Source organism: Procambarus clarkii, chromosome 30 (genome assembly GCF_040958095.1).
Source record: "Procambarus clarkii isolate CNS0578487 chromosome 30, FALCON_Pclarkii_2.0, whole genome shotgun sequence".
In the NCBI taxonomy this organism is placed as follows: domain Eukaryota; kingdom Metazoa; phylum Arthropoda; class Malacostraca; order Decapoda; family Cambaridae; genus Procambarus; species Procambarus clarkii.
In genome coordinates, this window is record NC_091179.1 from 36103593 (window position 1) to 36118592 (window position 15000).

General features: G+C 43.8%; 2 protein-coding genes across 3 annotated transcripts in view; both read left to right on the forward strand.

Moving 5' to 3' along the window:
• The window catches only part of LOC123747659 (BTB/POZ domain-containing protein 2-like), a 209098-nt gene that overhangs the window by 49391 nt on the left and 144707 nt on the right, over nt 1-15000 (forward strand). The window lies entirely within an intron of this gene.
• LOC123747660 (bestrophin-2) overlaps nt 6049-15000 on the forward strand; it is a 63383-nt gene continuing 54431 nt past the window's right edge. Inside the window, exon 1 of one of the 2 annotated variants that reach the window (XM_069334090.1) lies at nt 6049-6271. The gene's annotated coding sequence lies outside the window, so the exon portion shown is untranslated. The remainder of the gene's footprint in view (nt 6272-15000) is intronic. The other variant, XM_069334091.1, reaches the window with a different exon arrangement.

Genomic DNA, 15000 nt, shown 5'->3' on the forward strand with positions numbered 1-15000 from the left:
TGGAAACTTTCAGCTAAGTGTTTCAAGTGAGGTTCAGAACTGTCCGAGCTTCCAATGTATTTAATCACTGAATTTATGATATACAATATAAGATAAGTAAGCATTTTAATATATAACTTTATAATTTATTTACTAACTTACGGAACAGACCCGTTACTTTTCATAGTAGGTTTTAATTTAGACGTTGATTACCACAACGTCTAAAATCTATTTTAGGAACTAGTGAACCTATATTAGTTAAGAGGACGGACTGATGGGAGGACTTCGTTGTGTCTTAACATGTGGTCACGCCTAATTATGGCAACCAATCAGGTTTTCACTTAGTTACAGAGATTCAATTTGCAAGTAATATTTCGCAGTTTTGACAGTCCCCGTGACGTAGTGGTAAGACACTCGCCCGGCGCTTCGCGAACGTTTTTGCCTGGGTTCCTATTCTGGACAGGGAGGATTGACTGGGCGCCAATCCTTAACTGTAGCCTCTGTTCACCCAGCAGTGAATGGGTACCTGGATATTAAGCGATTTGGCTGGACGTGCCCGAAACGTTATGCGTGCTAGTGCTGTACAGGAATGTAAGAACTCTTGTATATATAAATAAAATAAAACTAAAAAAGTATTCTAGGCAGTAGCCGCCTCAGTGCCGCTTTTCTTCCGCAAGGACAAGTAGTTCGAAAACAAGTTGGAACACCAAATTTTGTCTATAATTTATATTTAAACTAATATGGACAGATTGGAGTCAATTTCTTAATAAGTCATTATGTAGCAGTCACTTTTATTAAACCAAATAAAAGTTACACATATTGTACACCAGTAAGACTATGTAATACATGTAAGATGTAACTCATAAGTAGACTATGTAACACATGTAAGACTATGTAGCAAACCATGGAATACATTATACATCAGCGTGCTTCCTGAAACACAAATAACATTCGAAAACCTGTTTCCTGCAACACAGTAATATTCAAAAATCTGCTTGATGGAGTACAGTAGGATACAAAAGTCTGCTTAAGAGGGCCATATTTTATAGCACTATCCTGCTACAGGAAACGAGACAGAGACAGACAGAGAAACAGACAGAGACACAGAGAGAGAGACAGAGACAGAGACAGAGACAGAGACACACAGAGACACACAGAGACAGAGACACACAGAGACAGAGACACACAGAGACAGAGACACACAGAGACAGAGACACACAGAGACAGAGACACACAGAGACAGAGACACACAGAGACAGAGACACACAGAGACACACAGAGACAGAGACACACAGAGACAGAGACACACAGAGACAGAGACACACAGAGACAGAGACACACAGAGACAGAGACACACAGAGACAGAGACACACAGAGACAGAGACACACAGAGACAGAGACACACAGAGACAGAGACACACAGAGACAGAGACACACAGAGACAGAGACACACAGAGACAGAGACACACAGAGACAGAGACACACAGAGACAGAGACACACAGAGACAGAGACACACAGAGACAGAGACACACAGAGACAGAGACACACAGAGACAGAGACACACAGAGACAGAGACACACAGAGACAGAGACACACAGAGACAGAGACACACAGAGACAGAGACACACAGAGACAGAGACACACAGAGACACACAGAGACACACAGAGACACACAGAGACACACAGAGACACACAGAGACACACAGAGACACACAGAGACACACAGAGACACACAGAGACACACAGAGACACACAGAGACACACAGAGACACACAGAGACACACAGAGACAGAGAGAGAGAGAGAGACAGAGAAACGAAAGGAGGGGGAAGGGGTGCAGTTAGACAAACACAATGTGAGCTCAACTCTGGTGTGTGGGCGAGAATAAAATGCACTGAATCATTGTTTGAAGAAACCTGCAGGTTGAGGGAGGGGGGGGGAGGGCATGGGCAGCATGGCGGATCTGTGGTAAGGACGGAAGTGAAGAGGGGGGGGGGGGGGAGGCCATAATTTTTTCTGAGGGAACAGGAACGACAACAGAGGCAGAGGCTGAGACTACAGCCGCCAAACAAGAAAACCCAACCAAACTGTACGGTGAAACAGCACCAACAGAGACTAACAGGAAGGAGGCCAAGACAGAGAGTGGAGAGATGGAGATTGGAGAAACAACGGAAACAACGCAAACAACGAAAGAGAAAGAGAAGATTAAAGCAAACCGTCGTCTCAGAAGTCCTCCTAACCCAGCATGAGAGGAACTTCTGGAGAGGGAACTGACTTTTGTGATAGGCCCTAGTGTGCAAGACCCAGACAAGGAGCAGGAACCTAGTACTCATGTAAGTAATTATCAAAATAAGGCAACAAGCCGGGAAGGTTATGTAGCCTCAAGCTTTTTGAAAATAAAGCCCAAGACGGGAATGGTGGGCTCATGCAAGCAAGGGCAAAAACTTTTTACATAGCCTTTGCGTCTGCCATCACACACCTTTATCATCTACTAAAGATTCACAAACCACCGAACGAGATCACAGGAACTTAGCAGGGGAGACCAGTGCTGAGCGGCTGCCGAGCACCTACCAGACCGGTAGACTTGATATGTACAGCTCTCCTCAACCCCCTAATACGACTCCTACCGGAACGCCTTCAAGATACAACAGACTTCCTAAACGAGGTAGCCATCATCAGAGGTCCAGTTCCAAGAGGAGCCTGCCTTTTCTCTATGGATGTGGTATCGCTCTACCCGCGCATACCAGAGAGAGAGAGAGAGAGAGGGAGGGAGCCAAAGTGGAGGCAACCTTCTTTGGTGAAAACAGACACAGAATTACACAACAATTACGAGACGCAGGAGTATGGAGGACGCCTCACAGATAGTTATTAGAGAAAGCCATACTCCATGTAATGAGGGACACACTCCTTCAATTTGATGGTAAGGCATATAGACAGACGAAGGGCACTGCCATAAGAGCGTCAGGTAGCGCAGCTGTTGCTGACATTTTTTTGCATGTAGTATTTGAAAGGGATAGATCCAAAAGAGAGGACGCCCCGGCAGTGTACTACAGATATATAGGCAGTGGTTGAGTCCAACTACTTGAACTCAACGTCCAAGTGGTTGGGCACCATTCCTTTCCCCTGTCCCATCCCCAATCCAAGTGCTATATAATCATGTGGTTTGGCGCTTTTCACTGATAATTCCCTCCCTCTTACATCTAGAGGCGAGCACAGTCCGCAGAAACAAAATTTACCCTAGAACACGATGACACCATAATAAATTTCCTGGACTCCACGGTGTACGTGGACGAAACAATCCGACTCCTGAACACGAAGGCGTATTACAAACCTTCACACATACCTGAAGTTTGACTCAGGCCATCCACTAGCCCTTCAGAAATCATTACTTTTCTCCCTAGGATTATGCCTTAAAGAATAAACAGCAAGGACGAAACCCTATACCCCTAGCTAGACTACCTGTGGGAGATGTTCCAGCAAAGAGGTTACTCGGAGGGAACGCTGATCCATGCTCAGGAGAAACTACGCGGGAAGACCAGAGAACAACTTCTCAAGCCCCCGGCCCCACGGTTGGAATATAGGAGATGGATCCTCCCTACCCCTGTTCTTTCCTGGTTTCATGGGGATATTAAAACAGAAAATCCCAGACGTATTAACCTGGATGAGGGGGACATACACTGACCGCCTTTCTTGTGAGAATTTCCCACAAGATCCACCAATGATTGTGTGGAGGCGAGGTAAGTCCATCAAGGACCACCTCGTCCGAGCAGGTCTACAACCCGGCGCCCAGGACCCGACAAGGGAGGACGACAACCATGACGAAGAAACCCGTCAAAACCTCCCAGCGCATACCTAACCTGACACAGGAGCCTGCACAACACACCAATGTTACTGAAGTGTGTGGAGCGGTTAGGAGGGACCTACATGCCAACTTTGCAATGTAGTGAAAAGGTGCGGACATGATAAAAATGACGAGTATATAGTTCTTGGAAAGGATAGGACGGTAAGGATTTGGGATAAATTAGATGATAGGAAAGATGCGTGAACACTTAGACGGTCAGCGATTAAACGTCAACCTGCAAGAATCGAGACCGTCGCTGTACCGTCCATTCCAAGTGTGGGCGACACACACATGCAACAATAGAAAGGGATTACATTTCGCCAGGTCTTCATCCACAAGTGGTGTAAACTCCCTGAAGCACTTTTAACCACACTTAAGCCGAAGAACACTGGATGATCCACATTAATTTAGCACTTCTTGCAAGGAAGTGTGATGAAAGGTAGAAAAGTGTGAGAGAGATGAGATGATTATCAGAGGAAAGCGCCAAGCCTTTACGACTATATAGCTCTGCGGAGGGGCCAAGATAAGAATTTGGGATGGGAAGGAGGGAAAGGAATGGTGCCCAATCACTTGTGGACGGTCGGGGATTGAACGCCGACGTGCATGAAGCAAGACCGTCGCTCTACCGTCCAGCCCAAGTGGCTGGGCAAGAGTTTCACATTTTTTTTGATCAACGAAATTACGGTGAATACTTGATGTTTGTTTCTGTCGTATGCAGATGCGGGCCTAAAAGGTTGCCCAAATTTGTAACTGGAAGATAACGTCAGCTTGAGGGTTGGTAAATATTTATTCCATTGTTTAACAATTATTCACCTAGTTAACTGGGTCTAAGGACTGTCTGGTTACAAGCGAGAAAGGATGTTGTATATTTACATGAATTTACCTGAGGGTCACTAACACTAGTGGCCTCGATGCGGACAGAAAACCGTGGGCATGTCGAAGGTCCCCCTATTTGTCTTGATAAATGATGCAATGGCGGTGTGTTCACTCACAGGATGGGTGACGCAGCATGATAAACTTCCTTTATAGTTAACAATTTAACATAACGCAACAATTTGACTCAGACCAGTGGTCGCCAGCCGGGGGTCCGCGAGAAAAATCTTTACACTATTTGCATTTTTTATGTTTTATTAATAATAAAACAAAAATAATATTCTAAGAAATGTTTATATTCAGAACGTTTGATTTTATTTGTGAATTGTATGTAACTGTGTATTTGCTTTAACTGTTGTATTTAATGACATCAAATAGTTTAACTTTAATAACTATAATTTCTTGTTTTGTTTCAGATTCGAATGCAATAAACCCATAATGAATGAACAAAGCAAAGGAATATTTTGCATGTCTTTAGTAATACAAAATATAATGTAACTAATGATAATGGTAACATTATTAATTTGTGTACTTAACTTAATCGTGACCTGATCAATGATTCAGATCCTCCACAGTCCTCGTTAGCCATCATTAGAAACAACATTCCAACTGGAGGCGGAGAGAACAAGCTCGAAATATCAGGAAAATATGATACGAGATACTTGAAATTTGTATTTATTGAAGAACCTAGTAGTGAGCTGCATCATCCACGGCCGCTCTGTGTTGTGTGTTCAGAGAGTTTATCTAATGATGCCATGAAACCTTTCAAACACCTGAATTTAGCTAGGAAACTACTTCAATATTCTCAACTCTAGCGTGAAAATTTGCGATAGCAAGAAATTGCTTTAATAACAATGACTGTTGGAGATAAGTTCATATTAAGAGCTTCTTATCTCATAGTGGTCCGTATCCGCAGACCACGTTATATTAATGGTCCGCTGGATTTAAACTAATGATTTTAGTGGTCCGTGAGGTCTGAAAGGTTGGCGTCGGTTGACTTAGACTATAGACAATAGAGTTGCCGGAGAAAGTCTGTGGCTCGCTCCCTCAGGCTCTTGTTTACACACCTACGATAACAAAAGTAAATTGACTTAGTCGGTTTCATCACAGTATTATAATTTTCAATTACCTGTTTCAATTTTTGTATCCCTAGTACTTGCGAACTATATAATTATTTCGGATAATTACTGATTCCAAGCAGCGGTTTTTTTTAGCAGCTGTTTACTAATGAATGATTCATCTGGAAGTGTGTGGCAGTTTGAAAAAAAACAAAACATTTACCTTTCCTGTAAGCTGGAGAGTTGCCAGTGCATCATTTAATGATCTTTAATTGCGCTAAGCCGCTTGATAGCTGCCAAAGGCGGCGGGTGCCAGTGCTGCCTCTGAGGTTTCCCTGGGAGGGTTGTGGGTCGAGGCACCACCTGCAACATTGCTTGCAACGCTTTCTTTAAGTGTAGATTAGACGGCATATAGACATGTCTTGACTCGTGAATGTATACCATTGGATTAATCTCAGTTAATCACCATCAAATAAGTGAGTGTTCCAAGAAAGTGGTGGAAGAAAACACCATCAAATAAGTGAGTGTTCCTTCAAGTGTTAACATTTTTATTGAACATACACACACACACACACACACACACACACATTATATATATATATATATATATATATATATATATATATATATATATATATATATATATATATATATTATATATATATATATATATATATATATATATATATTGTATGTCACACCCAGTCCTGGTACCCGGAGTCTCGCACACAGGACCCACGTAACTAGTGACGCAGGATAGAGCCTTCAGAAGGTCATAACTTGTTCACGGCTGAACAACAACTTGCGAGTCAGTGTTTGCGTCGTGACGGCAAATGTTCAGCACAAATGTCTACAAAAGATCTCGTGTTTGGAAATGTTAAATATTCAGTACATTTTGGAATCTTATCGTAGCAATTTTCTCAAGTACGACGACACTGCAAAATATTTAGAGTAATGACTCGGGGTGGAGTGACAGATGTAGGGGAACAGCCAATGAGCTAGTGTAACGAGTGAACTAGAGTAACCAGTGAACTAGAGTAACCAGTGAACTAGAGTAACCAGTGAACTAGAGTAACCAGTGAACTAGAGTAACCAGTGAACTAGAGTAACCAGTGAACTAGAGTAACCAGTGAACTAGAGTAACCAGTGAACTAGAGTAACCAGTGAACTAGAGTAACCAGTGAACTAGAGTAACCAGTGAACTAGAGTAACCAGTGAACTAGAGTAACCAGTGAACTAGAGTAACTAATGAACAATAGTAACGAGTGAACTAGAGAAACCAGTGAACTAGAGAAACCAGTGAACTAGAGTAACCAGTGAACTAGAGTAACCAGTGAACTAGAGTAACCAGTGAACTAGAGTAACCAGTGAACTAGAGTAACCAGTGAACTAGAGTAACCAGTGAACTAGAGTAACCAGTGAACTAGAGTAACCAGTGAACTAGAGTAACCAGTGAACTAGAGTAACCAGTGAACTAGAGTAACCAGTGAACTAGAAGTAACCAGTGAACTAGAGTAACCAGTGAACTAGAGTAACCAGTGAACTAGAGAAACCAGTGAACTAGAGTAACCAGTGAACTAGAGTAACTAGTGCACTAGAGTAACCAGTGAATTAGAGTAACTAGTGAACTAGAGTAACCAGTGAACTAGAGTAACCAGATAACAAGAGTAACTAGTGAACTAGAATAACTAGTGAACTACAGTAACTAGTGAGCTGGAGTAACTAATGAACTACAGTAACTAGGGAACTAGAGTAACCAGTGAACTAGAATAAGTAGTGAACTAGAATGACTAGTGAACAAGTGAATTAGAGTAACTAGTGAACTAGAGTAACCAGTGAACTACAGTGACTAGTGAACTAGAGTAACCAGTGAACTAGAGTAACCAGTGAACTAGAGTAAAGACGCAAAGAGTGAACTAGTGAATTACAGTAACTAGTGAGCTAGAGTAACTAGTTCACTATGATACCTAGTGAACTAGAGTAGTGAACTAGAGTAAAGACGGAGAGAGTGAACTAGTGAACTAGAGTAACTAGTGAACTAGAGTAATTAGTGAACTAGTGAGCTAGAGTAACTAGTGAATTAGAGTAACAAGTGAACTAGAATAACTAGTGAACTAGAGTAACTAGAGAACAAGAGTAACTAGTGATCTAGTGAACTATAACCAGTGATAACTATATAACCAGTGAACTAGAGTAAAGAGTGAACTAGTGAACTAGAGAAAGTGCTAAACTAGTGAACGAGAGTAAGCAGTAGACTAGCGAAGTAAACTAGAAAAGTAGAGTAACTAGTGAACTTGAGCAACATGTTAACCAGACAAAGCTTGCAATATAGCAATCATCATACCTACAGCACTTTCCCCAATCCTGACATTCCTTCCAAACATTGGGCAATCACTCCAGACTTGACGCACTTTACATCTTTGTTGCCCTCTCCACACCTGATGCACTCTCCATACCTGATGCACTCTCCATACCTGATGCACTCTCCACACCTGATGCACTCTCCATACCTGATGCACTCTCCATACCTGATGCACTCTCCACACCTGATGCACTCTCCGCACCTGATGCACTCTCCACACCTGATGCACTCTCCACACCTGATGCACTCTCCATACCTGATGCACTCTCCACACCTGATGCACTCTCCACACCTGATGCACTCTCCATACCTGAGGCACTCTCCATACCTGATGCACTCTTCATACCTGAGGCACTCTCCACACCTGATGCACTCTCCATACCTGATGCACTCTCCACACCTGATGCACTCTCCACACCTGATGCACTCTCCATACCTGAGGCACTCTCCATACTTGATGCACTCTCCATACCTGAGGCACTCTCCATACCTGAGGCACTCTCCTTACCTGAGGCACTCTCTATACCTGAGGCACTCTCCATACCTGAGGCACTCTCCACACCTGATGCACACTCTCCATACCTGATGCACAGTCTCCATACCTGATGCACTCTCCATACCTGATGCACTCTCCACACCTGATGCACTCTCCACACCTGAGGCACTCTCCACTACCTGAGGCACTCTCCATACCTGAGGCACTCTCCATACCTGAGGCACTCTCCATACCTGAGGCACTCTCCATACCTGATGCACTCTCCACACCTGATGCACTCTCCATACCTGAGGCACTCTCCATACTTGATGCACTCTCCATACCTGAGGCACTCTCTATACCTGAGGCACTCTCTATACCTAAGGCACTCTCCATACTTGAGGCACTCTCCACACCTGATGCACACTCTCCATACCTGATGCACAGTCTCCATACCTGATGAACTCTCCATACCTGATGCACTCTCCACACCTGATGCACTCTCCACACCTGATGCACTCTCCATACCTGAGGCACTCTCCATACCTGATACACTCTCCATACCTGAGGCACTCTCCATACCTGATGCACTCTCTATACCTGATGCACTCTCCATACCTGATGCACTCTCCATACCTGATGCACTCTCCATACCTGAGGCACTCTCCATACCTGATGCACTCTCTATACCTGATGCACTCTCCATACCAGATACACTCTCCATACCTGAGGCACTCTCCATACCTGAGGCACTCTCCATACCTGATGAACTCTCCATACCTGATGCACTCTCCACACCTGATGCACTCTCCACACCTGAGGCACTCTCCATACCTGAGGCAATCTTCATACCTGATGCACTCTCCATTCCTGATGCACTCTCCATACCTGATGCACTCTCTATACCTGATGCACTCTCCATACCTGATGCACTCTCCACAACGGATGCACTCTCCACAACGGATGCACTCTCCACAACGGATGCACTCTCCACACCTGATGCACTCTCCATACCTGAGGCACTCTCCTTACCTAAGGCACTCTCCACACCTGAGGCACTCTCCACACCTGATGCACTCTCCATACCTGAGGCACTCTCCACACCTGATGCACTCTCCATACCTGAGGCACTCTCCTTACCTGAGGCACTCTCCTTACCTGAGGCACTCTCCATACCTGAGGCACTTTCCACACCTGATGCACACTCTCCATACCTGATGCACAGTCTCCATACCTGATGCACAGTCTCCATACCTGATGCACTCTCCATACCTGATGCACTCTCCACACCTGATGCACTCTCCACACCTGATGCACTCTCCACACCTGAGGCACTCTTCATACCTGAGGCACTCTCCATACCTGAGGCACTCTCCACACCTGAGGCACTCTCCACACCTGAGGCGCACTCCATACCTGAGGCACTCTCCATACCTGAGGCACTCTCCTTACCTAAGGCACTCTCCACACCTGAGGCACTCTCCACGCCTGATGCACTCTCCATACCTGAGGCACTCTCCTTACCTGAGGCACTCTCCTTACCTGAGGCACTCTCCTTACCTGAGGCACACTCCACACCTGATGCACACTCCACACCTGATGCACACTCCACACCTGATGCACACTCTCCATACCTGATCCACTTTCCATACCTGAGGCACTCTCCATACCTAATACGCACTATACCTGATACCCTCTCCATACCTGATGCACTCTCCATACCTGATGCACACTCTCCATACCTGATGCACTCTCCATACCTGATGCACTCTCCTCAGACAACCCAACCTCGTGTACAGATAGTTCTTTTTAACACAGTGCTCTGTAGTGTAAACATTGACGTTCTAAACAATTAGATAGTAGAACTTTTTCCTATTCAATAATATAAAGAACTGAGGGATAGAATCACTAGGATAGAATTTTATGAGTTCAATAATAGTACTTTGTACCAATATTAACTCATAAAACTGTGTAATAAATATAATTATTTCCTCTATAATGATTCATTTTATAAACAAGCATTGGCATGGCGATGGGTGCTTCCCCTCTCCCCGGTGTTGAGCAATTTGTACATGGAATGATTTGAAACGAATATCTTACTTAGGAGTTTACCTTCGAATTTGGTGTGGTATAGGTATGTTGACGATATTTTGTTCCTGTGGCCGGTTAACCATGACCAAACTGATTTTCTCATTCAATTTAATTCGCTGTGTCCGTCAATTAAATTCAAAATGGAGAATGAAGAGAATAATGTTCTGCCATTTTTAGACATCATGATTCATAGTATCGGTAGGAGTCTCAAATTCAATGTGTATAGGAAATCTACCAATGTGCGCTCGTATGTTCATTTCTACTCAAATCATCATGATCAGGTTAAGCGGGCAGTATTTTCTGGAATGTTTCTCAGAGTCTTGAGAGTTTGCAGCCCGGAGTTTTTTGATGAAGAAATAACGAAAATATTTGAAATTGGGAAGAAGTTAAAACACCCAAAATCGGTCTTGGATGTCGCGTTTGGTCAAACAAAAAACGACGTTCTACAAACAGGCTCCCAAGTCCAAGCCAGAGATAAAAAGCTCGTTGGTATTACGAACGAGCTATTATTATTATCGTTCTATTATTAGTATCGTTTGATGAACTAGTAAATGTTCCCCCCAGCCCTGAAAAACCTTAATAATAACCCAGTGTTCAATAATAATAATACAGTTAGGTCAATGTTAATTAAGAACTCGCCCTCGTCTGTAGCAGGTTGTGTGTAATCCATTGCAATGAGTGTGCATGTGTTTACATCGGCCAGACTGGTAAATCTCTTGCTATACGTTTAAAACAACATTCATATGCTATTCGTAAAGCCCAGCACTCCAGCGCATTGTATTTACATTCCAGTTTATGTGACCATTCTATCTACTTCATAGGGGCGAAACGTATTGTTAAAAGTATGGGTTTCGTTGAATAATATGCGATTGAGTCCGCTCTAATCAAACAATGTAACAGAAGCCTTAATGTGAACCCTGGAATGTACAAATTAGATCCCCTTATAAGCTTCAATATAGCACGTCAATACAATATAGCATCCATTTAAAATGTGCGTATTTATTTATTTATTTTTTTCCATCCGGCAGAACTTATATATATTATCCAGTGTACAGTTATCCAGTTTTGTACAGTTATCCTTATTTGCACATTTCCTTCGCCTTTTTCGTCCCCTTTTATCCATAGGTTTCATCCCCCTAACATGGTGGTCAGGTGACCTGCCCTAGAAAGTATAAGGTCAGACTACCAGCTAATATATATCGGCCTAATATATATTATAGTAGGCACTTATCGGCCTACTATGCAAGGCCCGATTTGCCTAATAGGCCGAGTGATTTTTTTATTTTCAATAAATTGTTTCCAAATAGTTTATTTACATTATTATTATTATATTATATTAGGAACATAAATTATTGACTTAGTTGTGTTAGTTTCGGTTAGGTTAGGTTGGTTAGGTTCGGTCATATATCTACGTTAGGTTTAACTCAAATTTAAACAAATTAACATATACATAATGAAATAGCCAGATTTATCATTTCATAAGGAAAACAATTAGAAAAATATATATATACAGGAAAACTTGGCTTATTAGGCAAATCGGGACTTGCTTAGTAGGCCGAGTACGACGTTCTGGCTATTAGGTACAACATTATATATATATATATATATATATATATATATATATATATATATATATATATATATATATATATATATATAACTGAAAACTCACACCCCAGAAGTGACTCGAACCCACACTCCCACAACTGGTATGTACAGGGACGCCTTAATCCGCTTGACCATCACGACCGGACATAAGGAAGTGATAGCCGAGGCTATATGAACCACTTCCCCGCCGGCACTCGGATGGTAATCTTGGGCATAGCATTTTATCAAATCACCTCATTCTTTGGGGCACACGTGAGGAACACAAATGCAAACAAGCCTGAATGGTCCCCAGGACTATATACAACTGAAAACTCACACCCCAGAAGTGACTCGAACCCACACTCCCACAACTGGTATGTACAGGGACGCCTTAATCCGCTTGACCATCACGACCGGACATAAGGAAGTGATAGCCGAGGCTATATGAACCACTTCCCCGCCGGCACTCGGATGGTAATCTTGGGCATAGCATTTTATCAAATCACCTCATTCTTTGGGGCACACGTGAGGAACACAAATGCAAACAAGCCTGAATGGTCCCCAGGACTATATACAACTGAAAACTCACACCCCAGAAGTGACTCGAACCCACACTCCCACAACTGGTATGTACAGGGACGCCTTAATCCGCTTGACCATCACGACCGGACATAAGGAAGTGATAGCCGAGGCTATATGAACCACTTCCCCGCCGGCACTCGGATGGTAATCTTGGGCATAGCATTTTATCAAATCACCTCATTCTTTGGGGCACACGTGAGGAACACAAATGCAAACAAGCCTGAATGGTCCCCAGGACTATATACAACTGAAAACTCACACCCCAGAAGTGACTCGAACCCACACTCCCACAACTGGTATGTACAGGGACGCCTTAATCCGCTTGACCATCACGACCGGACATAAGGAAGTGATAGCCGAGGCTATATGAACCACTTCCCCGCCGGCACTCGGATGGTAATCTTGGGCATAGCATTTTATCAAATCACCTCATTCTTTGGGGCACACGTGAGGAACACAAATGCAAACAAGCCTGAATGGTCCCCAGGACTATATACAACTGAAAACTCACACCCCAGAAGTGACTCGAACCCACACTCCCACAACTGGTATGTACAGGGACGCCTTAATCCGCTTGACCATCACGACCGGACATAAGGAAGTGATAGCCGAGGCTATATGAACCACTTCCCCGCCGGCACTCGGATGGTAATCTTGGGCATAGCATTTTATCAAATCACCTCATTCTTTGGGGCACACGTGAGGAACACAAATGCAAACAAGCCTGAATGGTCCCCAGGACTATATACAACTGAAAACTCACACCCCAGAAGTGACTCGAACCCACACTCCCACAACTGGTATGTACAGGGACGCCTTAATCCGCTTGACCATCACGACCGGACATAAGGAAGTGATAGCCGAGGCTATATGAACCACTTCCCCGCCGGCACTCGGATGGTAATCTTGGGCATAGCATTTTATCAAATCACCTCATTCTTTGGGGCACACGTGAGGAACACAAATGCAAACAAGCCTGAATGGTCCCCAGGACTATATACAACTGAAAACTCACACCCCAGAAGTGACTCGAACCCACACTCCCACAACTGGTATGTACAGGGACGCCTTAATCCGCTTGACCATCACGACCGGACATAAGGAAGTGATAGCCGAGGCTATATGAACCACTTCCCCGCCGGCACTCGGATGGTAATCTTGGGCATAGCATTTTATCAAATCACCTCATTCTTTGGGGCACACGTGAGGAACACAAATGCAAACAAGCCTGAATGGTCCCCAGGACTATATACAACTGAAAACTCACACCCCAGAAGTGACTCGAACCCACACTCCCACAACTGGTATGTACAGGGACGCCTTAATCCGCTTGACCATCACGACCGGACATAAGGAAGTGATAGCCGAGGCTATATGAACCACTTCCCCGCCGGCACTCGGATGGTAATCTTGGGCATAGCATTTTATCAAATCACCTCATTCTTTGGGGCACACGTGAGGAACACAAATGCAAACAAGCCTGAATGGTCCCCAGGACTATATACAACTGAAAACTCACACCCCAGAAGTGACTCGAACCCACACTCCCACAACTGGTATGTACAGGGACGCCTTGACCATCCGGTCGTGATGGTCAAGCGGATTAAGGCGTCCCTGTACATACCAGTTGTGGGAGTGTGGGTTCGAGTCACTTCTGGGGTGTGAGTTTTCAGTTGTATATAGTCCTGGGGACCATTCAGGCTTGTTTGCATTTGTGTTCCTCACGTGTGCCCCAAAGAATGAGGTGATTTGATAAAATGCTATGCCCAAGATTACCATCCGAGTGCCGGCGGGGAAGTGGTTCATATAGCCTCGGCTATCACTTCCTTATGTCCGGTCGTGATGGTCAAGCGGATTAAGGCGTCCCTGTACATACCAGTTGTGGGAGTGTGGGTTCGAGTCACTTCTGGGGTGTGAGTTTTCAGTTGTATATAGTCCTGGGGACCATTCAGGCTTGTTTGCATATATATATATATATATATATATATATATATGCAACAATGATCACAAACACTGATCCAAGTATGCAGAATAACCACATATGAAAAATAGAAAATGCTTAACGCGTTTTCGGCTAATTCGCCTTCATCAGAGCAAAGTAGAATCATTCTACTTTGCTCTGATGAAGGCGAATTAGCCGAAAACGCGTTAA